At 41.8% G+C, this 24,305-nt stretch overlaps 1 long non-coding RNA gene across 1 annotated transcript in view; it reads right to left on the bottom strand.

Annotated features, from left to right (window-relative positions):
* Nucleotides 1-9,301: 9,301 nt before the first annotated feature.
* LOC118239601 overlaps nucleotides 9,302-24,305 on the bottom strand; it is a 47,441-nt gene continuing 32,437 nt past the window's right edge. The window contains exon 2 of the long non-coding RNA XR_004772179.1: nucleotides 9,302-10,714. This is a non-coding gene — a long non-coding RNA (uncharacterized LOC118239601). The remainder of the gene's footprint in view (nucleotides 10,715-24,305) is intronic.

Genomic DNA, 24,305 nt, shown 5'->3' with positions numbered 1-24,305 from the left:
ACCTCCCAAGAGATAATGTGGCATAGCAGTCACACACCAAGGATGGTGTGGGGCCGAGTCGTCCACAGCTCCTCTTATGTCAATACCATCCATAGACCCTATATTCTATACTTACTTATCTGTCCCCTCTTTTGAGAATAGCCTGAATCAGGCAGTTGTGTCACATGGAGAGAAATCGGTAACAGCTTATCTTTGTCTCCCTTCTCCCATCTATCCCATTCCTCTAAAAATTAGAAGATATTGTTTTCCATTTCCTGAACAGCAAAGGCATCACTGTATTACAAGAGTTTTCCTGGTCTTCTTCGTGGGTTTTAAAATTGAAATTGTGAAGCTGGAACCAGTCATGCACCAGGGAGGAAAAAACCACAAAGACGGGATTTCAAGTAATAAGCAGTATTTATGGAAGGGAAGAACTTGTCTCCTAAACATGGAGATGATTACTTAAATTTTAATCGGCCAACGAATCTTTTCTCTACACAGTCCAGCAAAAACGTAGTGCAACTTGAAAATCAATGAGCTGCAGGATGAACATCCCACCTTGCATTGAATCTCCTCAGAAAGGTCTAGGTATGAATATATCAATACTTTGTGTAGAAGATCACTTTTATTGAGGTCCCATCTTTGCCCAGAACTTAATTTTTTCATACCCATACTCAAACTTGTCTCTCCCCATATAAAAAATGTGAAATTGTTCAAAGGCCCTAGATGTCTAATCTGACACATTCTCATGCAGCCAATAGACCAAGAAAACAACTAATTTCAGGTCTTACCTCTCAGTGTAACTGGGGTTGCTAATACCTGACTGTCACATTAGGACTGGGTTGAAAGCTGAACGGACCAACTTATAAGAGTGGCACACACATTCTTGTGAGTGAGCAAAGGAGAGGCACCATTCCGAGCTGTCAGTCTCTTCTCAATTACTTGTGCCTATGGTCATCTTATTGTCACTCTTTGAGATCAACACAGTCCCTGCTGAGGACAGCTGGAAGAGGTCAGAGTGAGCATGACACCAGCACAGGACCCTCAGTGGCTCATGACTGTGCCCCTGAGTCTCAATGCTCATCAAGAGACAAAAGTTGACATTACACTGAACTCCTTCAAGCACTCAAAAAACATTCATGCTCTGACCTACACAAGCATTGGAAATGAAAATGTAAGAATAATGTAACATACTCTTTCCCAGTGTATTATTAACCACACTCATTTTCCTGCCATTAGAATTTTGTTCTTTCAAGACGGAAAGCATTTGTTCAGATGTTTAAACCACTTTAAAAAAAAATGTGAGGTGAATTAGATAAGAAATTGTGATACAGTCATTCAATGAAACACTGTGAAACAACAAAAATGATCAGTTTGAAATCACATGGAATAATATGGATGAAATACCAAAAATACTAGATAAGAAACCATGACACAAACAGCATATGCTCTAAGGTTCAATAGAGAAAGAACAACAGTCAGGAATGACTCTGTAGTATAAGCTGGTGGTCTTGGGAGGAGAGCAGAGACTCGTAGTGTGGGGTGTCCTTCTGTATGCTGCAAATACACATTGTTTTTATTGGCTGTGAATAAAGCTGTTTCAGCCAATGGCTGGGGAAAAATATAGGTAGGCGGGAAATCCAAAGAGGAAGAGAGAAGGAAGGCAGGGTCAGAGAGACACCATTTAGTCGCCACCGAGGGAAGCAATATGTGAGATAATAAGCCATGAGCTTCTTGGTAAAATACAGAATGTTAGAAATGGGTTAACTTGTAGGTAGAGCTAGCCAGTAAGAAGCCTGAGCTATTGGCCAAACAATTATAATTTTAATATTAGCCTCTGAGTAATTATTTCATAAGTGGCAGCAGGACCCAGCGGGCAGGAGAGAAACTGGTCCAGCAGAATTGGGCAAGACAGAAAACATCAAACATGTTTTGTGTTTGAGGTAGGACTGCTTATATAGATTATTCCATTTGTGAAAATGCATCAGACTGTGTCTTTATGATATGTATACTTCATATATATATATATATATATATATATATATATATAATCAATAAACAGTACAAAAATAAAGCCAACATTATTACACTCAAATCTCCTGAGGATAAAATGGGATTAATTTTTACAAATCATCAGAGACCTTGTTTGGAAGGCAAATGCTTCAGATATCTCCCTGTGAGGAACACTCAGTCTGCTGCTAAGCTTAGTGTAGTGCAGATGATGGAGACAAAGAGAGGTGGGGAACTCGGAGAAGAGAAATGCATCAGTGTCCTCATTTGTAAATCTCTCGAAACCAAATAGAAGAAAACACCTCGAAACAAAAATTAACTGTATATTCCACATCACTGTTCCAGTGGGGCATTTATAGTTACAGAGCACAGGCAGCAGGGGGCAAATTATCCTGATAAAAGCTTAGTCTAAGCCTGTCAGTGTCACTGTCCCATGTTACAGTAGGAATGGGAAAAGTCCTAACTCTGTCCCTTTTACATCTCAGTTTTTTCTTTGTGGTAATGGTCTATGTGAGCAGAAGTGTCAGAGGATGATTGTCTCACCCTGAGTCTGTATACATAGCAATAATTGGGAAGCAGCCGTCTTCAAACATACTCAAACAGAATTGTGAAATGTCAGCCAAACAAACACTCCAGACCAAGATGCCTCAGGCCAGGGTTAAGGAAATTGGTTTTGCTTCCTTATTGGCAGTAGACCTACAAGGTGACTTAAAAATCACTCAAGGGGACAGAGGGTGCTCAACTGTTCAAGTGATTACCTAGCACAAGTTCAGTCTCTAGCATTGTGTTAACTGGGTATAATGGTGCACACCTGTAATCCCAGAACTCAAGAGGTAAGGCAGGAGGATCAAAAGTTCAAGGTTCTCTTTGTCCGCTAGTAAGTCTGAAGCCAGCTTAGTATACATGAGACCTTTTTAAAAAGAGAAAGGAAAAAAGAAGGAAAGAAAGAGAGAAAGAAATGAAGGAAGAAATGAAGAAAGAGTTACTCAAGAACTGTTGGGCAGAAATAGCATGTCTTATGGATTTCAAGTGCTCCCAGCTTCTTCTTCACCTCATCATAGCGTCTGATAAGCATCTCTAAAATCCATAGGTATTTGCACACAATCGGTGACTACTTGGAGCCCCTCCAAACAGAGGTCGTCTTGGAAGGAGACTTCCAGTCAGTTACCTGAATGTCTGGAGTCCCTCATATCCAGAACCATATTTAACACCAGAGTGTGAACTCCATATGCTTATGTCAATGGAGAAGGCAAAACACAGCCAGGAAAGGAAAAGACTGGGTATATACCAATGAATGAGTCTCTGAATGTCATTGATATTCTTATCATAATGCAAAATGATAAGAACATTTTTATCTAGAAAAAAAATGTTCTTTTTCAAAGGAAAAAATTCTTTTTTTCTGAAAATTGGAAGTAGAAAATATGGAAGATGAGTTAAACAAAAAGAATTATTTTGTGTGTGTGAATAAGAGCGGGCTGGGACTAAAGCCACGTTTTATGTTGAACAAATTGGTCTCTCAAGCAGTATTTCTATTGAGTTTGGCTAACTTATCTGCTGATTCACTGAGGATTCTCCACCAAACCCTATTGGACCACAATTAATGAGATAGTATGGTTTTGTTTTGTTTATATATAGGCTGTTGTGCCGACGAATAATCTAGAAGGATCGTTCATTGTCTCTCTCTTGTGTGTAAAACTATTTCAGTATGGATCATGCTGCTTGGACTCCAGAATCCTCATGTAGCTCCGCATGACACCCACCTACTCAATGACTCGTGTGGCCCAATGGGGAAAGATGGGCCAATCAGCCAAGCTCTTTTTTGTTTGTTTGTTTCTTTTTTTGGAGTGAAGCAAGAAATAGAGAGAATTTGCAAGTTAAAGCAGACAGGAAGAAGCATGAGACCAGCTAATTACACTAATGTTAAGAGTAAAGCTGCAAGAATGCTCGCTGTCGACAGCCTTAACATCACAAAGCAGAGAATGGCCCTCCTGCTCTGTCCTGTGCCTGGCATGTTCACATAACTGTGTATATCCATTCATGCAGGACACACTCATTGACCACTTGTCCTCACCAAGCACAACGAATGTCAAGCTCTGAGGTTTCAAAGTGATTATTGTTCTCACAGACCCCACAGTCCAGTGGTGAAAAGAAAAGGAAGCCAGGTGGGTGCTCAACAGGGAAGCCTCACCTAGGCTTGCTGCAGTTAGGTAGACCAGCTGGCTCCCTCTAAGGAAAGTCTCTCTGTAATTTCATTCCCTGAGCTACTGGAAGGAGGGAGCAGTGTCCACACACTTAGTCCTGCTCTCTTGTTTTATTTTCTTGCTACCGATGGTTTTGTTTTGCTTTTGCTGTTTTTGGACCGCGTCTTTCTTCAAACTCCTGCTAAGCCTCCTAAGGATGCGGGTTATGGATGTCTGCCCCATGACTGTATCATACTAATTTTTTTTTTTTTTTGGTTTATCGAGACAGGGTTTCTCTGTGTAGTTTTGGAGCCTATCCTGGAACTCTGGAGACCAGGCTGGCCTCGAACTCACAGAGATTCGCCTGCCTCTGCCTCCTGAGTGCTGGGATTAAAGGCATGCTCCACCAACGCCCGGCCCATACTAATTTTTAATGTGTTGTTTGGAAGCCTCACCAAATCCTGGAGGAAGCTATAATGCCTTATCCATGTGTGTGTTCCTCCAGTCTATAAAGAGTTCTATGCAGTCAGTTATAGAAATAGCTCAGAAGCTGCTCCTGTATAATAAGCACCTCTGAAGAAGCTGAGCTACTTGGAGAAGTTCTAGCGATGACCAACTTTTAAAAAATGTTTAGAGACGGTACATCTTCTCCCTGCAGAGGTATTACTAATTGAAAGCCATTAAAGTTTCACAAAATGGTTTGTTCTGTGTCCTGGGATGTAAAACGGTGCTATTTAGCTTAAATATTGCTAATCCAGACAGTACACAATGGCTATATTTTTAGATATGGAAAATTGTTCAAGGAAAAGTTCATCTACAAATGAAATCTCCCTGAGCCAGGTATACATTGATTGAAATCCTTTTGATTGCAAGGAACAAAATCCAACTGACACTAATTTGAGACTTACTATAAGCTTACTTTGGGATTTTTGAAAAAGTTGGAGCAAGGAAAATGAGTAGTGGCTAAAGAAGAAAGAAACTTGGCTGCCACCAGATCTTCTCTACTTCCTCTTGTCCTGGAAGTATCATTTCCTTGTGTTGAGTTTCCTCTATTCTGTAGACATCCCCATTTAATTTCACTGTCCTTGAGAATTTCCCATGTAGGTCACATTGGTAGGTGCCAAAGATTAGGGATTTCTACAGAGGTAATTTGGTCCCTGCATATACTCAAGAAGTTCCTACACATATCTGACTCAGCTCTCTTAGCTATAAGTCAAAGCTCTACAGGAGAACACTGGTTGTGATGAAGATATTTAGCCCTAATCCCAACACATTTACAGGGCTAAGATCATACTTTACCAAACAATAGCTTCTTCTTCAACCATGTGAGTCCTGAGGGAGAAAATACCTAGAGATGGGGGGCTAAGTGTAAAAGTTCAACAAACATCCACTATGAGAAAGAATTGGAAAAATGGGATTTTAAGCATAATTTTTTTAAAAAAATAAACAAGCCTTTATTTTATTAATAATTTAGTTCCTGTTGTGCCCAATAAAATAAAAATCAAATTCTTAGGAACAAACTGCAAGAAAAACTAGCAATTTTTTTTTTTGGAGTGAAGTTTCCTGATTTGCCCCTTTTGTTATTTAGATGTTTGTTTGGAAGAGTGCCCTATAAAAGGAGTTCTTACTCAACTTTTAGCAAGTGCATTTTTGCACTTAGTCCCTGGATGGATGGAACAGCTGAGCAGGCCCGTTTGTCACAGGGTGGATTGTATGACTGTCACTTGGACTCAGACTTGTTCAGCTCCCAGGTGGCCATACAGAGGGTCTTCAGATTCTTCCTGTCTTTATTATCACCTCTGCTCTAAAGCAGATGCTGTATCAAGGGCATCCCTTTGCTTAGGCTGATTGGGAATAGAGTTCAGTACAGAATAAAGTTTTTTTTTTTTAATGCAGTAAGGTGGTCAATGCATTGTATGATCAATTTCTCTGTGTAGTCTGAGAATTTTGCATGTTGGTTAGTTGAGGCCATTATTTAAAGTTAAAACTATAATCATTTTATGGAGTTATTTGACCACTTCAGGTATGTTAGTATTGGGTAAACATTTCTGACCTATCTCAGGAACATGACACATAGTTTCCCACTAAGCACTTAGACTGATGTGGCAAGCAGGAAGCATAAATTTTGAGTTAGCACAAGTCCCATTGGAGTAAGAATTCAACATGCCAGGTAAATATTCTCTTAAAATATCTGCCTGTTTGTGTGGTATAACTTCCCTCAAAATGTTAGTCTGTGGTATCCCAGAGGCACCCCCCTCCCCAAATAATCCAGGCTGTTGCCATTGCTCTTGGTTGCCTATCTGGGCTTGGTGGTAAGACCCCATTACCAAAGACACCACACACACTGGACACAGAACATGAAGAAGTCAAGGTGGTACTGACCAAGAAGGTTCCTCCCCACTGGCTAGCTTTCCTAGGACTGTAGGTTGCTGAGAAAGAGAAGTCATCAGCAGTCTTAGTCAGATGTGAACCTGTGAGCTACAATAACAACTGGAATGATAAGATAAGTCCAAAGTTGCAGTAGTGGCACTAATTTTACAGGGGCAATCATTTGCTTTCTGATTGGTTTAAGGCCCAATGCAAGGGAAGAACATAGGCCAGGCACAGTAAATCTGGCTAGAACCCATGTTTTGGGGAGTATAATCACAGGGCTAAGTGGACACAGTATCAAACTCCCCGTGAAAAAGGATACAAAGTTCCAGAAAGATGGGAAGGGAGGCGTCTGAAGCAGAGCAGAGCCGAGATACTAAAGTGTTACTGAAGCTACTCTTTTGAGAACAGACAGTGCTGGGAGGGAGGAAGAGCACAAGGAAGGGAGGAAAGAGCTACAGGAAATGAGCAGAAGAGGAATGTGGAATTTGAGAAAGTTGAGTAGATCCTGGAACTATCTACAAGCAGTGCTGCCAGACTCACTGCTGAAGACAAGAGCAAGCAAGCATCTGAGTGCTCTGACGCTTGTGTTAAGTCTCTGTTTTCTGCAGTGAATTGCAAACTGGCTTTAGACACTGGGGTATAGTCAGTCATGACAGGTGAGCCCCTTTCAGGTGTCAGTGAGATGCTATGTGGAAAGGTACATACCAGCTGCCAAGTAGGGAAAACCGGAGGCTTAATTCTGAGTCATTTGCTGTAGAGGCTTTTTAGAGCCACTGATTAGCTGAGTTCATAAACAGTGGTGGCCATGAGGAAGAACAAAAGATGAACCCTAGGCCTCTGTGGACAGAGATATGTGTTGAATTCTCCTTTTTTTCTGATGAGGAAACAGAGGCTCAGACATAGCAAGTAACCAGTCCACACACTTGGTAAGACACAGCCCCACATATCAAATCAGGACTGCAGAAGAATATTAATCACACAACACTACAAAATCTGTCAGTGAAAGCAGCAGCCCCAGACAACAACAGGAGTCTGCAGAGTACTGTCTTCCAAACGTCTGTCCACACACAGTTCTTCCTAGGGTGTCCCGGCCCCTCTCAATGAGCTTCTGGTTAGTAAATCTGGGAAGAATCCATAAAAGGTGTTCTTCAGGTTGCACAGATGGCAACAATACACATCCAGGACCCAGAAGTGACCCTCCTAGGAGAAGCCTGAAGCACAAAGGCTTTTGTTTGATTTCAACAGATAAGTCCTGTTCCACTGATTGACTGATACTCCCCAATTCGGATATGCCTAGAACGATCAGATTTCTTTTACATACTATAGATTGCCCCAGATCTTAGAGTCTGTCCAATATGAGTCTGTGAAGGCATGAACTGGAACCAGTACTACCAAACACAGAAGACTCCAGGTCTTCTATGTATGTCCCCCACATTAAACCTGGAGGCCTTTGGGAAAGATGTGTGGATCCACTGTTTTCCAAGAGGCTCCCTGCACATGTCACCACTACTGACAGTACTGGTGGTTCCTCCAAGCTGAGATGTGCTATAAACAGGGAAAAAATGACTTTAAGCTATCTCATCAATTAAGAACTTGGTATCCATTAAACACTGAAATCCAATTCATATCCATTGCCTATAAGGTTTAATAAGACACATTGAAACTAATCTCTTCTATTGCTTTTCCCTGTTTTCAATGTGGAAATTGACTTGAGTGGCTTGTACTGTTCACTGAGGATAGCCATAAGGACATATAACCTTGTCAGTATTCTCACTGTGTGATAATCACTTCACGTCCTGGATGCCCACAGTCCTCTGTTTTTGACTTTACAACGACTTTCTCAGAACATCTTCCAGTTAGCTCTTTACATGTCAGTCTCTGGGAGGTTCCAGGCCTTACCCTGTCAACTTGTCCCACCTGGACCTGGAGTGAATGCGCCTGGCAGATGTCTGTGAACAGCTAACCCCTCTGCTCTCCTTGCCTGGGGCCACATAGATGATGAAATGCACAGCCCAGACTAACTCAGGCCACTTGACCCTTGCCCTGGTGCGCTGCCCATGACAACCACAGCCTAGACCCTTTCTCTAAAGATTAGCACCAGAAGCAGATTGTAAAACTTGTCAGTCTAATTAACTACTCATTAGCAGGTTTATGAAGACCAGTTGTGAAAGAGATGGAAGCACAAAGCTAATGTGACACTGTGAATCATCTCACATTGTCAGTTTTCCGCACTGTGCTTCGCTCTCATTAGGAGAGGTAGGCAGGCAGGATCTGGGTTATTATTCCTGCGCCCTGTCTCTCCTTCTGCTGCAGCTCAGTACTTGTGGAAACTGAATGCTCACAATGATGCTGTACTTTAATTCCTGGCACTGAGAGTCCTGCTTCCATGTGATTTCCCTGACCCGTGATTGGCAGCACTCTCTTCATACCTCACATCATCTCACCGATTAGGTGTCACCTACTCTCTCCAAATGTGTTTGTTTCTATAACAAGATGGATGCGTTTAGGCTCCTTGATCCACAAAAAGTACTATTCATCACAGCATATTTTGCTAATGCCATGTATCATTTCCTGTGACGCCCCCAGCTTCACCCGGAACTATTTGGTCACATCCAGGAGGCCCCGATTTGTATGTTACCATTGTGAAATATTCTTTATGCAAAATAAAACAATCTAACTTTCAAATGTGTTTAGAAACTTGCAAGCCCATGTTGTCTATTGTTACTTATCTTCAGAACATCAGAGATGGAAGAAAGATATTTGTGTCTCATTGGAGCATGAGAAGATTTTTTTTAGCCACAACAGCCTTTATTTTGTACATTTAGAGATGATATAAATTGTCTGTTTTTATATTTTTCTTACTGATCTATAGGACTTTTGAAAATCTATTACACATGTAATTTGTAATTCTTTTATACAAGCCCATTCTGTTGCTTTTCATGAGGAGAATTCTTTTTTAACTTCTTTATTAAATGTTTGGGGGTTTTACATCATGCACTCCAATTCTGTTCACCTCTGGTCTTCCCACATGCCCCCCTCATTCCCAGTTGTCCTCCCCATGAAATAAAACAAAACAAAGTAAGCAAGCAAGCATACAAATGCAATAACAAAAAAAAACCAATAAAACAAAACAGAACAAAATACACACCACGAACAGAAAAATCTCTGCTTCTCTTTCTCTCCTGCCTCTCCATCTGTCCTGACAGCACTGGAGGCTTTGGTGTGTCATTTAATATACCCCTTTGCCCCATCAGCTTGACTGTCAACTGTCCATTGCAATGCATCATTGGTCGGGTTCAAGGCCTCTGGTTTTTCGAACACCATCCTCTCTGGATCCTCACCAGAGCTCTTCTGGGGTATCCTGTGTCTTGGTGATCTTGCAGGTATCGTTCTGCAGGACCAGTCCCTTCACGAGCTCCAGCAGGACCCAGATGGGGTAGATGCTAGGGTGGGTCAACCCAAGACCCATTGTGGGCCTGCGTGTTAGCCAGCCAGGTCAGATCCAGCCACCAGCGCCACCTGCCTAGGGTGCAAGGTGGAGTCAGCTCCCCTACATGCATCCCTCAGGGTAAGTTCATCCTCACAAGTGGTCAGGGGTGGGGCCCTCTCTACCTAAAGATTCTTTACAGTTCCAGGATCAGGTCTTCTTAGTCAAATCCAGAAACACGCTTCCTGTTTCTTATTTTGGTTGCTCTGATGCAAGTTAATTTCACATCTCGTAGGTAGGAGAAAAATGTACCATGCTATTATTTCTCACAGTGCTGGGAACTTTGGTGCCTTTTGAGGTGAAACATGATAGATCTTCTTGCCTCTACAGCTCCCCAGTACCATTTATTTAATGTTGGTTACATCATTAGTCATGTAATAATGCCATCGTTCATCGAGCCACCTGTGAATATTGGCTTCCGGTGACTCTCTCAAAGCATGTTTCAGTGATGATGGTCACAGATGAGGTTTTAACCCAGAATTCTGAGAGATATATGTATCATAATTCATTATCTGATAATTAAATTCATTGCTCAAATTTTTATAGTATAAATGGAGGAAAACACTTCTTCAACCATGCCTCCTGTTAAACTTACAGCATTTTTCTGTATTTCCAATGAGAACTCTTTGGTTGCTTGCCACTTTTGCTTTCCACACACCACCAACAGGGAGAACACTTGAAGAGCCTACAGGCGAGGTGAAAGGAGTGACCCCATTAATCAGAGTAATGGCCATCACTGAGCAAGTACAACCTAAGATTATCTAGGCAGAACATAGTGATGTCACTGACGGGAACCAGACATTGATTAGAGACCCTGCAGAAAAGGTAAGATAGGATGCCTTGGGAAGACTTCCTGTTACCCGACGTGGAATACTCGGATACATTAGAGTGAGTGCCCCGGTTGTCAGTGGACACAAGGTGCAGCACACACAGTGATAGAAATGCCTATCCCATCCCCACTGTCTTCTAGTGCTGAGGGCAAAGATGCTGAACCACGGTTGCGTAAGATCTGATACACAAACTTGGACCTGCAGCACAACTGCGAGCTGAGTTGGACCCAAGTCTGTCTGCAGCCACAGCTAGGACTTATCTCATAGCATTTATGAGAACCATGCACATATGGTCATGTGATCTTATAAAAATTAATATATTGGCCAGTGGGAGCATTCTTTCCATGTCTCCATTCTGGTTGAACACTGAGATGAGTGCACTGCCATAGCTTCCAGAGCTCCTCAGAGCATCTAGTTATCAAGTGAATAGGTCAGAAAGGAGTATCTAAGACTACTAAGGTAAAAATGGTACTGCGGCTCACCTAGTCATGTGGCACCCTGCCTAAATGGCATTGCCCCCTATGGTCTCTAGGTCAGGGGAAGGGTAGTTAAAAGCTTTAAAGGAGATGATATGGTTACATCTGGACTGTTCCTGATGGACTCACATATTGAAGGCTCAGGTACCAGCTCAGGATGCCAATGAGAGGTGGTGGAACCCATAGGACATAGGCGTAGTCACTGTCCTGTGTTTGAAGCATGTATTTAGGTCCTGTGCTTAGGACATGCCCTTGAAGAGCACTTGGGACCCTATGTCTTCCCCCATTCTCTATTGCTTCCTGGCAACCATGAAGTAGACAAATCTCCTCTCATTGACAGTAGCACCATAGGCCCAAACTGATGGGGATGAGTGACTGTAAACCAAAATTTCTAAAGCCATGAAATGCCTTTCCTCCTTAAAAGTTAGGTATGTCAGGTGTTTTTCATGGAGACAGAAAGCTGATTAATGCAGAGAGCAACCTAAACTGTGAGGGTGTCTCTGCTGGGCTTGAGTGATGATGGCTGTGATATATTGCATCTGAGGATGAAAGATTCTGAAATATTTTCAAGAGAAATCTGATGAGAATACTCTATCCTCATGGAAATCTGAGGAAAGGGGCTTTCTGGCTGATGGTGTGTCTGTAGCCATGCCCACTTAACAACCATAGAGGGGTATTTTCTGCCACCTACTTTAACTGTCAGATGGACCTCCAACCTGTGCTCCCCAGTTGTCCTAATACTCTCCCTGGGTAACCACTCCAAAGTTTACTCACCCTTGCTCATATCCACTTCAGCCTGGAGATAAAAGCTGGCTAGAGAATCTACCACATTTTCTTACTGAGGTAGTAAAAAATTGCACATTCTCTTCCAGAGACCTCCATAATTCTGAATCTGGAAATGTCCTGATGCTGCTCATTCAATCTAATAAAAGCATACAGTGTTGGGCAAATCCTAGTGACAACAGTACCATGAAGTCAAATTCTGAGTATGCCCTCTTTTTCTCTTCCAAGCAATTCATTATGGCAGCCAAGGCATGGCTTCTGAGACTTTCAGACTAGGGTTCAAATTCTCCTGTTGCTGTGATTAAAAATGCTCTGAACAAAAGAATCTTGTGGGAGAAAGAGTTTATTTGGCTTACACATCCAGGATATATGTTATAGTCCGTTGTTGAAGAAAGTCAAGACAAGAACTTCAGTCAGGAACCTGAAGGCAAGAGCCATGGAGGACACTTCTTGCTGGCTCACTCCTAGGCTCATGCTTTGATAACTTTCTCACATAGCCCCAAGACCAACTGCCTAGGGCTGTCCATTGTGGGCTTGGCCCTCTTGTATCTTTATAATAGATACCACCATGTGCCTGCTGCTGTTCACTGTGGGTTTGGCCCTCTTGCACTCTTTTATAATCAAGATAGTCCCCCACAGACACGCCCACAGGCCAATCTGACTTAGGCAATTCCTCAACTGAGGTTTTCCTCACAGATGGCTCTAGGCTGTGTCAAGCTGACAATTAAAGCTACCAGGACAATGACATTTATTTCATCTCTCTGCTTTGATTTTCTTTTTTGAAGAATGGGGTTAATAACACTGGCCCAGTAGGGTAATTACAAAGATTAAGTGGGATGCTACATATAAAGCCCCTGGCAAATCCAAAACTGAGCATTCTAGATCATTCCATGCTGCTTTGCTCTTTCACGTCCAAGCACCGGGTGCTCTTGGTCACCTGAGGCACAGGCATATGCTCCCTCAGCCCTAGGCGGATCCTGCTCACACTCCTGACTTATTCCACCCTTTAAAGTGAACTCACAGAATTTGGCCCTGTCAGGAATTCTCTGTTGCTCATGGCAGTTGGACAGAAGGTTACTTCAGAGGTGAGCTGCCATCTACACAGGCTGGAAGTGACACAGGGCTTTACACAGGTTGTCAGAAAAGCAAGCCATTTAAAAGCCAACACTGTACACCATCACTTCCTATTTCTACACAGCTTCCGTTAACATTTCCTCATCAAAGGTTGCATATAAAAGTCTACATTTGTCCTCAAAATGTTACCTAAAATGTACCAATTTTGTAGCATATACTCAAAGAGAACAAATTCACTCTTTGTTTCACCCACCTAACCACTCACTATTCTCTGGACTAACCAGGATAAATCATAGTTGTGTGAACCTCGAGAGCTTCCTCAACTGGCTAACTGTGGGGCTTACTGTTACAGCTGTCTGCAATAAATTACCTTCTGAAATATGCTTTTTTGTTATTGTTTCTTATTTAAATAAACTTGAAAATAAAAGCCAGTACAATTATATTTTTTTCCTAAGGTTGAGGAGGGCTGTGCATAATATAAGATTACTTTGGTATTTATATGCATCAAAACTAATTGACTCCAAATGGCTTTGATTTCTAAGTGTGAGGCAACAGTCTGATGAATCACTCATCATTTTACAGGTCAATTCATGACATCTTTTGATGAGCCACCTAAGGATACAGTGGGTGAATGAGCTTCAGAAATGAGTATTTAAGTGATGAGCTTTGTGAAAATAGCTTTTATAGTAGCATTGACAGGAGATGGGAAAAAATCAAGCCACAGAAATGGTTTTTATAATGGAGCTGATTTGCCCTAATAAAAATCTAAGGAGCTTGTACGAGGCAGAGACGGTGACGATCTTAACAGCTGAAGACAGCTGTACTGTGAGTGCTAAAGACTTGCCGTGAGGAAAGGGTGGAGTGAGAATGTTTATAGAAGGCATTCATACCCATGCAGCTGTTCTCCCACAATCTCTCAGCAAAGCGTCCATCACAAGTGCTAGATCTCTAGTGCTGGTGGAGACTTGGTGAGAAGCAGATCTCGTGTAAGCAATGGCTGCCATGTGATGCTCAACTACTCCTGGTCAGTGGGTGTCATAGTTACTCTTATCGATATGTCAAAATCTGACAGAAGCAACTTAAGGAGGAGGAGTTTGTTCCCATTCACAGTTCAACAGCAACATCCAAGATGGCAGGGAAGTCCTGGAGGCAGAGTGTGAGGCAGCGGAGAGATGAATGATGGTGCTCAGCTTACTTTCTCCCCTTTAGTCAGTCACAGACCTTTACCCCAATCTGGAGTCTCCACCACAGATGTACCCAGAGACATGTCCCCCAAGTGATCCCAGATCTGTCATACTGACTACTAATGTCAACTCTAACCACACTCAAAGCCTCTGTTTGAAACTTGCACTTAGTAGTCCCCTTCTTTGTTCACAAAGTTTTGTGCCTAGTCCCCCACCTCATCAGCACATGACTGTATGACAGTTTCAACTTGGTTCCCTACTTCCATCAGCACGTGACTGTATGTGAGTTTGAACCTGGTGTCCAACCCCACCAAAGCATGAACTGTATAAGCTTGAACCTAGTCTGCTTTGCTTACTGTTACCCCTTAAATGCCATAGCTAGTTCAAATCACATAGTAGGCACTTTTCTAAATTAACTGAATGAATCAAGATTATCCATGAATCAGGACTCCCCTAAGGCCATTTCTCAAGAGCAAAAGCTAAACTTCAGGCTCGGTTATGGCTCAGCTAGTAAAGCGCTTGCCTCCCAACCGTGAGGACCTCAGTTCTGATCCCCATGACTCACACTCAACCTGGGCATATTGGTGAACACTTGTGATCCTGAGATGGGAAGGAGAGGTCCCAGAGCAGCCTTCCCAATGAGATTCCAGGGCAATGAAGGAATTTGTCTCAAATTCCCTGAGGACCAACACCAGGGGTCGTCCTCTGACCACCGCATGCATATATATATATACAAATGCACACACTCATACAACAAAGACATCTGTTCAACGATGTTCACAGTAGCACTATTTGTAACAGCCAGAAACTGGAAGCAGCCTGGATGCCCCTCAACTGAAGAATGGATAGAGAAATTGTGGTACATTTACACAATGGAGTACTACTCAGCAGAAAGAAAAAAAAAATGGAATCTTGAAATTTGCAGGAAAATGGATGGAACTCGAAGAAACCATTCTGAGCGAGGTAACCCAATCACAAAAAGACAAACATGATATGTACTCACTCATATGTGGATTTTAGACATAGAGTAAAGGATTACCAGCCTACAATCCACACTGCCAGAGAAACTAATAAACAAGGAGGACCCTAAGAGAGACAAACATGGTCCCCTAGAGAAGGGGAAAGGGTCACCATCCCCTGAGCAAATCGAGAACATGGAAGGAGGGGGGAGGGAGCTACAAGAATGAGAAGGGAAGAAGAGGAAGGATGCAGAGGTCATGAGGGAGCAGAAAGGTTGAGTCAGGGGAAGAATAGAAGAAAGGATATGTGATAGGTAGGGTTTTAGTTGGGGGGTGTAGGGGAGGACGGGAGGGAGAAGGGAACTGGGATTGTCATGTAATTCAATCTTGTTTGTAATTCAAATTAAAAAGTTAAAAAAAAACAAATGCAAACACTCACTTCTGCATAAGTGAACACACATGCTTGAGGTTTTATTTGGATGCTGTTCTAAAAGTGACAGCTACTATGTACCTTTGAAATATCTCCTAACATAGGCATCTCTTCATCTCTGACATATATTTATGAAGAAAGGAGTGCCCTGAGTTACTGTTTGGCATTTTTAGTAAGATATTAAAACAACACAGATGTGCATGGTGGAGAAGCATTGGTGTGCAAGGTAGAGAAGCACTCTGTACTTGGCCAGATTTTTTTAAGAAATTTATTTGCAAAAAAAGCAAATGCCAACTTTAAGATCTCAAAATGGAATATAAGATGATACTGTGGCATTTAATTCACAACAGCACTCCAAGCACTGCAATGAGACACATTAACAAACTTCGAATGATTCCAGGTTCTGTGCATGCAGATGGATCTTGCCAGCAGTGTTTAAGTGCTAAGAGTCAATAGGTTAAAACAAATACACTCTTCATGACATTAATTCCAGTTAAAAGTTTTAAAATGGTAAGTGTTCTTCTGAACAGCCACACTGTTTCCTACCACACTGCCACATCACACCCTTGTCAAGGGAAATAAGCAGAATAACAAGAGGCCTACCCTGATGTGTAGGAGAGACGGGCAGCATATTAACTAAACCATGCCACCATTCCAATCACCACTCTTCCCTCCTGCCAGGCAGAATATCTGAGGAGGTCCTTCACACAGCCCCTACACTCACACAAGGTCCAGGGTCTGCATGCATTCGGGGGCCTGAGGCCATGCTTCCTCCGCTCCTCTAAGATGTCAAAGACGCCCTTTTAAAAGCTTCCAGACAATGCTGTTCTAAAGCCTTGAACTCCTAACAGTGAACAGGTACTTGGCCAAGACCTTTGCTCATTGTGCTATCAATAATTGAGGAGTACCGTCCATATCACAAACCTTCATGGGATATATCTCTTCCATCGCCAGTGTGGGATAAATCATCCACTGCTTTTGCGGATTCAAGCTACAGGCACACACCTTCCCTAAAGACTCAATTATTCCTTCCACTGTATCAGAAACACTCTCTCCTAGCAGATTACTCACCAGCAAATAAAAATGATGTCAGAGCTTGTGTGTGGTCATCTCCTAGGAAGACCTGCTGTGCAAGCTTCAGCTAGTGAGTTTCTCTGTGAAAGATGGCATGATGAACATACTCAAGGAGGAGAGTATACAAGAAGAGGCCTGTGATTGGTTTCTTGCCTAAGGGGTATATAAGATAAGGTCTGTGATTGGTTTCAGGGTTTAGATATCCACAGGCCATGAAGTTGCTGCATACCAGGCACAATGATGCAACCATGAGATCCAGGATGGTGAGGATGTATGATATGGGAAAATTCACAAGGAATTGGAGACAGACACATATTTATGTTCTGCTATTTTAAACCAAGTATTTCCTTTGCCTTCATTGTTTACTATCTGTGAGCCTATGAACCTAGCATAGCCATGCTAGCTCACAACCGTGTTGCGTTGCTATTTCTTTGAACTATCAGTTATTATTCCTTTCTTAGTGCTTATGCTGGAATAATTAAGGATGATGGACCTGGGAGAAGAAGGAGAAGGAAGCTGAGGAAGAGGAAAGGGGGACCTAAGCATTGTAAACCATATCATAATAATGATAACAAACATGAAAATAGGTAACAGGAGGGAACACCGTTAGGACACACCTGGAAGCTGGGCTCACCAAGGCACACTCCTCAAGACATGAGAGAGCATCACCAACATCATGACTACCAACTAAATGTGCTCAGAATTCACTGAATCTTACTGTGCTGAATAAACATATCTGAAACAGAGACTAAGCAGTGTCTTGAGTCAGTATCTCCAAAGAGCTGTCCAAGACAAGGTTTCCAATGCAATTAAATTATTAGGAAGATTCTGAGAGGATACATCTGAGGAAGGGGAACAGGGCATGGAGGAGAGACAAGAAACCCTCCAGTGACATTCTACAAAAAAAAAAAATGTCCAATGCCTGGGGTTACTCACTGATGGCCAGCCATGAAAAGCCACTCCCAGGCATTTCTAGCTCTCTGGGCTTCTGGGCACAGTATCCCAATCTTCTGATGGCATCCTCTGAAAGCAATGTCAGGTGCAGGCAGGCTGAGGGAAGGCAACACACTCAAATGGCAGTGGTGCCAAGACAAACACAGGAAGCACTGTAAAAAATGCTCACTCTGCCCAGCAGAAGTGGGGTTCAGAAAAGTCAAACCATGCTCTTCTTCACTCTGGCTCTATGCCCTGGGGCATACAGGGGCTCTAAACACCAAGAGTCATCACAGTGGAGGCATGAGTCAGTTGAGGATGTCCAGGGATTCCTTAAGGAAGTAGTATCCCATGGTTCTGCTACTCCTCACCCTCCTTTGAGTGGCCTTTGGGCTGATACAAAACAGATTGAGTCTGGAACCAAAACTCTATCCTATGTGGGTATTGCCCAACAGCCCCAAAGACACACTCAGAACTAACACTCCATCCAAAAATTAGCAAACAAAGTCAGCCATAGAATCTAAAGTTGGGGCTGGAGAGATGGCTCAGCCATTAAAGGCTAGGCTCACAACCAGAATCTAAAGTTGGAGAGTTGTAAATGTTAATTAAAAGATGTGTACAAGGAGCCTGAGTTGGGGAGGGGAGGTTCACATATGCTGTGAGGGGCATCCAGGTTCTGGTCAGGAGGACAGAGTTGTTCCAGACCAACACAAATGGTCACAGGTTAATGTCATTAAGTTGGTTTTTATCCACAAGTCATGTTACGGTCATGAACTCTGGAAATTTGTGGATTTTCAGACATAAAAGAAATATATCACCAGAGAAAAACACATGCGTAAAGGTGTGTGCTGTGAGAACTTGAGTATAGGGACCATGGCTAGGAAGGAGATAGAGTCTGAGAGGCCATTGTTCAGTGACTTGTCAAACTGCCTGAGTCAGCAGACGTCTGATTAATCTGGTGGCAGCAGACCTTTATCCCAGTTTGTAGGAGAATGCCGTTGAAGGTGAGCTAAGAGTAGAAATGGACAGATGCTTAGGGGTTGCTGCAGGAGTTGCAATGAGATAACACAATGTGATTAGCATGCTTCCTAAAGAGACTTCATAGATGAGGGAATCAGCAGTCCAAAGGAAAGGTTACTAGTCTTTCCCATAAGTCCATCTTCTGTTTGTGCACTGGCGATAGCTCAGTGAGGAAACGACACATCCATCTACTGTTAAAACTCGAAAAACCTTGATCTTCAATGAACTGCGCTCATGCAAAACATCACTGAGACGAGATGGGAACAGAACCTCTGGCATGGTATGTTGGAGAAGCAACTGGAATGACTGAGTACATCAAGCTGCAGGGAATGCTGCCTAATCTGAACTAATAATCCCAGTGATAGCACTTAGTGAGTAAAAGTCACTAATGGATAAGGCAACCAAAAACATACAAGTGTCTGAATAGACAGGCTCTGCTAAAGCATTGGTGGTGAGAGATGAGCTAACCACAGTCCTGGGAGCCATTTGCTGAAAGAATCAGTAGTGCTTGTTGTCAGACATTACATACAAAAGGGCAACACAGAGTCCACCTGAAGCTTAGACGTGGAGGAGAGGAAAAAGCAGATGGAGGACCAGGTGGGCCAATTAAGTTCAGCTTTGTGCCTGCTCGGAATCAAACGGGTGCGTGAGCAGACGGTAAAATCCATACCCAGTTCCAGAAAGGGTTAGCTCTGGAGATGAAGACGAAAGACCCACCAGGGCTTAGAGTCAACCTCGCCCAAGAATTAGTGAGAAAGAGCTTGGAAGAGGAAAACGTGTTTCTCAAGAGTAGATCCCAAGGTTACTCCAGTGTTCTACAGCTATCTCCCCTAGAGAGGGAGAATAAGCCAGGTTAAAGAGAGATCACAAGGGAGGAATGAGGACTACTACTTGTCACTTAGCAACAGGGATGTACCACCACTCTGCCACCAGCATCTTGGGTCGCCTCTTCGCCAAAGGAGTATCATAGGGTATACAACTTTAGTGGTTTGAATAGGTATGGCCCCCACAGATGAATGTGTTTGAGTGCTTAGCCCACAGGGAGTGGCACTGTTAGGAGGTATGGACTTGTTGGAATAAGTGTGGCCTTACTGGGGAAGTATGTCATTGTGAAGACAGACTTTGAGGTCTCATATATTCAAGCTACACTGAATGTGATACACAGTCTCCTTCTGCTGCCTGGAGATCAAGATGTGAAACTCTCGGCTCCTTCTCCAGCCTGTATACTGCCATAAACCTCTGAACGGTAAGCCAGCCCTAATTAAATGTTTTCCTTTATAAGAGTTCCTGTTGGTCCTGCGCAGGTGCCCGAGCCTCAGCTGAGTCTGGGCACTGCTCTATTCCCCCAACCTCTCCCATTAATCCCTGCTAGCTTCTACCTGAAACATTCCCCCCCAAGACAAGAGTGGACCTGCCCAGACAGGAAGGCCCACCCTGGATCCAGAAACACAGCACCCTTGTCCACCCACCACCCTCTGCCATCCCGCTGTCGCCAGAGGCTGAGCCTTCCACTAGCCACCTGAGAGAGGGAGAGACCCCACCTGCACTCACTGGAAGAAGGGATGGGAAGAAGACAGAGTAAGAACACACTCAACAACAGAAAAACCAATATGATACCACCAGAATCTAGGGACTCCACAACAGCAAGATCTGAAAAGCACAACACAGAGGATGAAGAGGAGATGGACCTCAAAAACTATCTTGGGAAGATGATAGAGTCCTTTAAAGAGGAAACAAGAAAATCCCTTAAAGAAATAGAAGAAAAAACAAGCAAAGAATTACATGAGATGGAGGAAAAGACAAACCAAAAAAATTAAAGAAGTAAACAAATCTCTTAAAGAATCTAAAGAAAGCAAAGAAAAAACAACCAAAGAAGTGAAGGAAGCACTCGAAACAGTTCAAGGCATGAAAGCTGAAATAGAAACAATAAAGAAAACACAGAATGAGGTGATGCTGGAAATAGAAAGGCTGGATAAACGATCAGGAACTAAAGATATGAGTATAACCAATAGAATTCAAGAGATGGAAGAGAGAATCTCAGTTGTTGAAGACTCTCTAGAGGAGATACAGTCATCGACCAAAGAAAATCTCAAGTCCAACAAATCCTTAACACAAAATATCCAGGAAATATGGGACACTGTGAAAAGGCCGAATGTAAGAATAATAGGTATAGAAGAAGGTGAAAAAATACTGCTCAAAGGTACAAAAAACATATTCAACAAAGTCATAGAAGAAAAATTCCCCAATGTACAGAAGGATATGACTATGAAAGTACAAGAAGCTTACAGAACACCAAACAGATTGGACCACAAAAAGAAGTCCCATTGACACTTAATAATCAAAATACCAAACCTTCAGAATAAAGAGAAAATATTAAGAGCAGCAAAGGAAAAAAGCCAAGTAACATATAAAGGCAGACCTATCAGAATCACACCCGACTTCTCAATGGAAACCTTGAAAGCCAGAAGGTCCTGGATAGATATCCTACAAACACTAAGGGAGCCTGGATGCCAACCCAGACTACTGTACCAAGCAAAACTTTCAATCACTATAGATGGAGAAAACAAGACATTCCATGACAAAACCAGACTTTAACAATACATATCCACAAATCCTGCACTATAGAAAGTTCTAGAAGGAAAACTCCAACCCAACGAAGATAACTACACTCACAAAAACATAGGCAATAGATAATCCAATTCTACCAAACACGAAAAGAAGCAGGAGGGCGAAATACACACACAATGACACCACCAACAATAAATCCAAAACAAACAAGAACCAACAATCAATGGACATTAATATCCCTCAATGTCAATGGTCTTAACCTGCCCATAAAAAGATACAAGCTAATAGAATGGATACGAAGACAGAATCCATCCTTCAGCTGTATACAAGAAACACACCTCAACTTCAAAGACAGACGATACCTCAGAGTAAAGGGTTGGGAAAAGATTTTCCAATCAAATGGGCCCAAGAAACAAGCTGGTGTAGCAATCCTAATATCTAACAAATTAGGCTTCAAACTAAAATCAATCAAAAGAGATGAAGAAGGACATTTCATACTCATCACAGGAAAAGTCCATCAAGATGAAATCTCAATCCTGAACATCTATGCTCCAAATACGAAGGCACCCACATTCGTAAAAGAAACATTATTAAGCTCAAACCATACATAAAACCACACACACTTATAGTAGGAGACTTCAACACGCCGCTTTCACCACTAGATAGGACAAGAAGACAGAAACTTAACAAATAAACAAAGGATCTAACAGAAGTTATGACCCAACTGGGTTTAACATATATATATATATATATATATTATATATATATATAGAGAGAGAGAGAGAGAGAGAGAGAGAGAGAACATTCCACCCAAACACAAAAGAATATACCTTCTTCTCAGCACCACATGGAACCTTCTCTAAAATTGACCACATAGTTGGCAACAAAGCAAACCTCCACAGATACAAAAGAATTGAAATAACCCCCTGTGTCTTATCAGATCACCATGCATTAAAGCTAGAATTCAACAGCAATACAAATTGGAGAAAACCTACAAACTTGTGGAAATTGAATAACACCCAATTGCACCATTCCTGGGTTGAGGAAGAAATTTTAAAAAAAGAAATTAAAGACGTCCTAGAATTTAATGAGAATGTAGACACAACATACCCAAACTTATTGGACACTTTGAAAGCAGTGCTAAGAGGAAAGTTCATAGCACTAAGTGCCCACATGAAGAAACTGGGGAAAAGTCACACTAGAGAATTGACAGAACAACTGAAAGCTTTAGAGCAAAAAGAAGCAAACACACCAAGGAGGCATAGACGACAGGAAATAATCAAACTGAAGGCTGAAATCAATAAAGTAAAAACTAGGAAAACATTACAAAGAATCAATGAAACCAAGAGTTGGTTCTTTGAGAAGATCAACAAGATAGACAAACCTCTATCCAAACTAACCAAAAGGCAGAGAGAGAGCATGCTAATTAACAAAATCAGAAACGAAAAGGGGGATATAACAACGGACACTGAGGAAATCCAGAGAATCATCAGGTCATACTTTGAAAACCTGCACTCCACAAAATTCGAAAATCTAAAGGAAATGGATAGTTTCCTGGATAGATATCACTTATCAAAATTAAAACAAGAACAGATAACAGTTTAACTCGACCTATAACCCCTAATGAAATAGAAGCAGTCATCAAAAGCCTTTCAACCAAAAAAAGCTCAGGGCCAGATGGCTTCACTACAGAATTCTACCAGAAATTCAAACAAGAGCTAATACCAGTACTCCTCAAATTGTTCCACACAATAGAAGCAGAAGGGACATTGCCAAACTCTTTTTACAAGGCTACAATCACTTTGATACCCAATCCACACAAAGATACAACTAAAAAAGGGAACTAAAGACCAATATCCCTCATGAACATGGATGCAAAAATACTCAATAAAATATTGGCGAATTGAATACAAGAGCCCATCAGAAAAATCATACACTATGATCAAGTATGCTTCATCCCAGGGATGCAAGGATGGTTCAACATACGAAAATCTATCAATGTAATCAATCATACAAACAAACTGAAAAAGAAAAACCACATGATCATCTCATTAGATATTGAAAAAGCCTTTGACAAAATCCAACATCCCTTCATGATAAAGATCTTGGAGAGAACAGGAATAACAAGAAGATATCTAAACATGATAAAAGCAATATACAACAAACCAACAGCCAACACCAAACTAAATGGAGAGAAACTCAAAGCGATTCCTCTAAAATCAGGAACAAGACAAGGCTGCCCACTCTCTCCATATCTCTTCAGTATTGCACTTGAAGTTCTAGCTAGAGCAATAAGACAAGAAAAAGAGATCAAAAGGATACAAATTGGAAAGGAAGAAGTCAAACTGTCACTATTTGCAGATGATATGATAGTCTACATAAGTGACCCGAAAACCTCTACAAGGGAACCCCTACAGCTGATAAACACCTTCAGCAAAGTAGCAGGATACAAAATTAACTCAAAAAAATCATTAGCCCTACTATATACAGATGGTAAATCCAATGAAAAAGAAATCAGAGAAACATCACCTTTCACAATATCCACAAGCAACATAAAATATCTTGGGGTAACACTAACCAAAAAAGTGAAAGACCTGTACAATAAGAACTTTGAGACTTTAAAGAAAGAAATTAAAGAAGATACCAGAAAATGGAAAGATCTCCCATGCTCTTGGATAGGTAGAATTAACATAGTAAAAATGGCAATCCTGCCAAAAGCAATCTACAGATTCAACACAATCCCCATCAAAATCCCAACAGTTTTTCATAGACATTGAAAGAACAATACTCAACTTTATATGGAAAAATAAAAAACCAAGGATAGCCAAACAACTCTTTCCAACAAAGGATCTTCTGGAGGTATCACCATCCCTGACTTCAAGCTCTATTATAGAGCCATAGTTCTGAAAATAGCTTGGTATTGGCACAAAAATAGACAGATAGAC

Source organism: Cricetulus griseus (assembly GCF_003668045.3).
Source record: "Cricetulus griseus strain 17A/GY chromosome 1 unlocalized genomic scaffold, alternate assembly CriGri-PICRH-1.0 chr1_0, whole genome shotgun sequence".
Taxonomy (NCBI): domain Eukaryota; kingdom Metazoa; phylum Chordata; class Mammalia; order Rodentia; family Cricetidae; genus Cricetulus; species Cricetulus griseus.
Note: the sequence above shows the minus strand (reverse complement) of the source record. Positions and strands in the feature narration are given on the sequence as shown.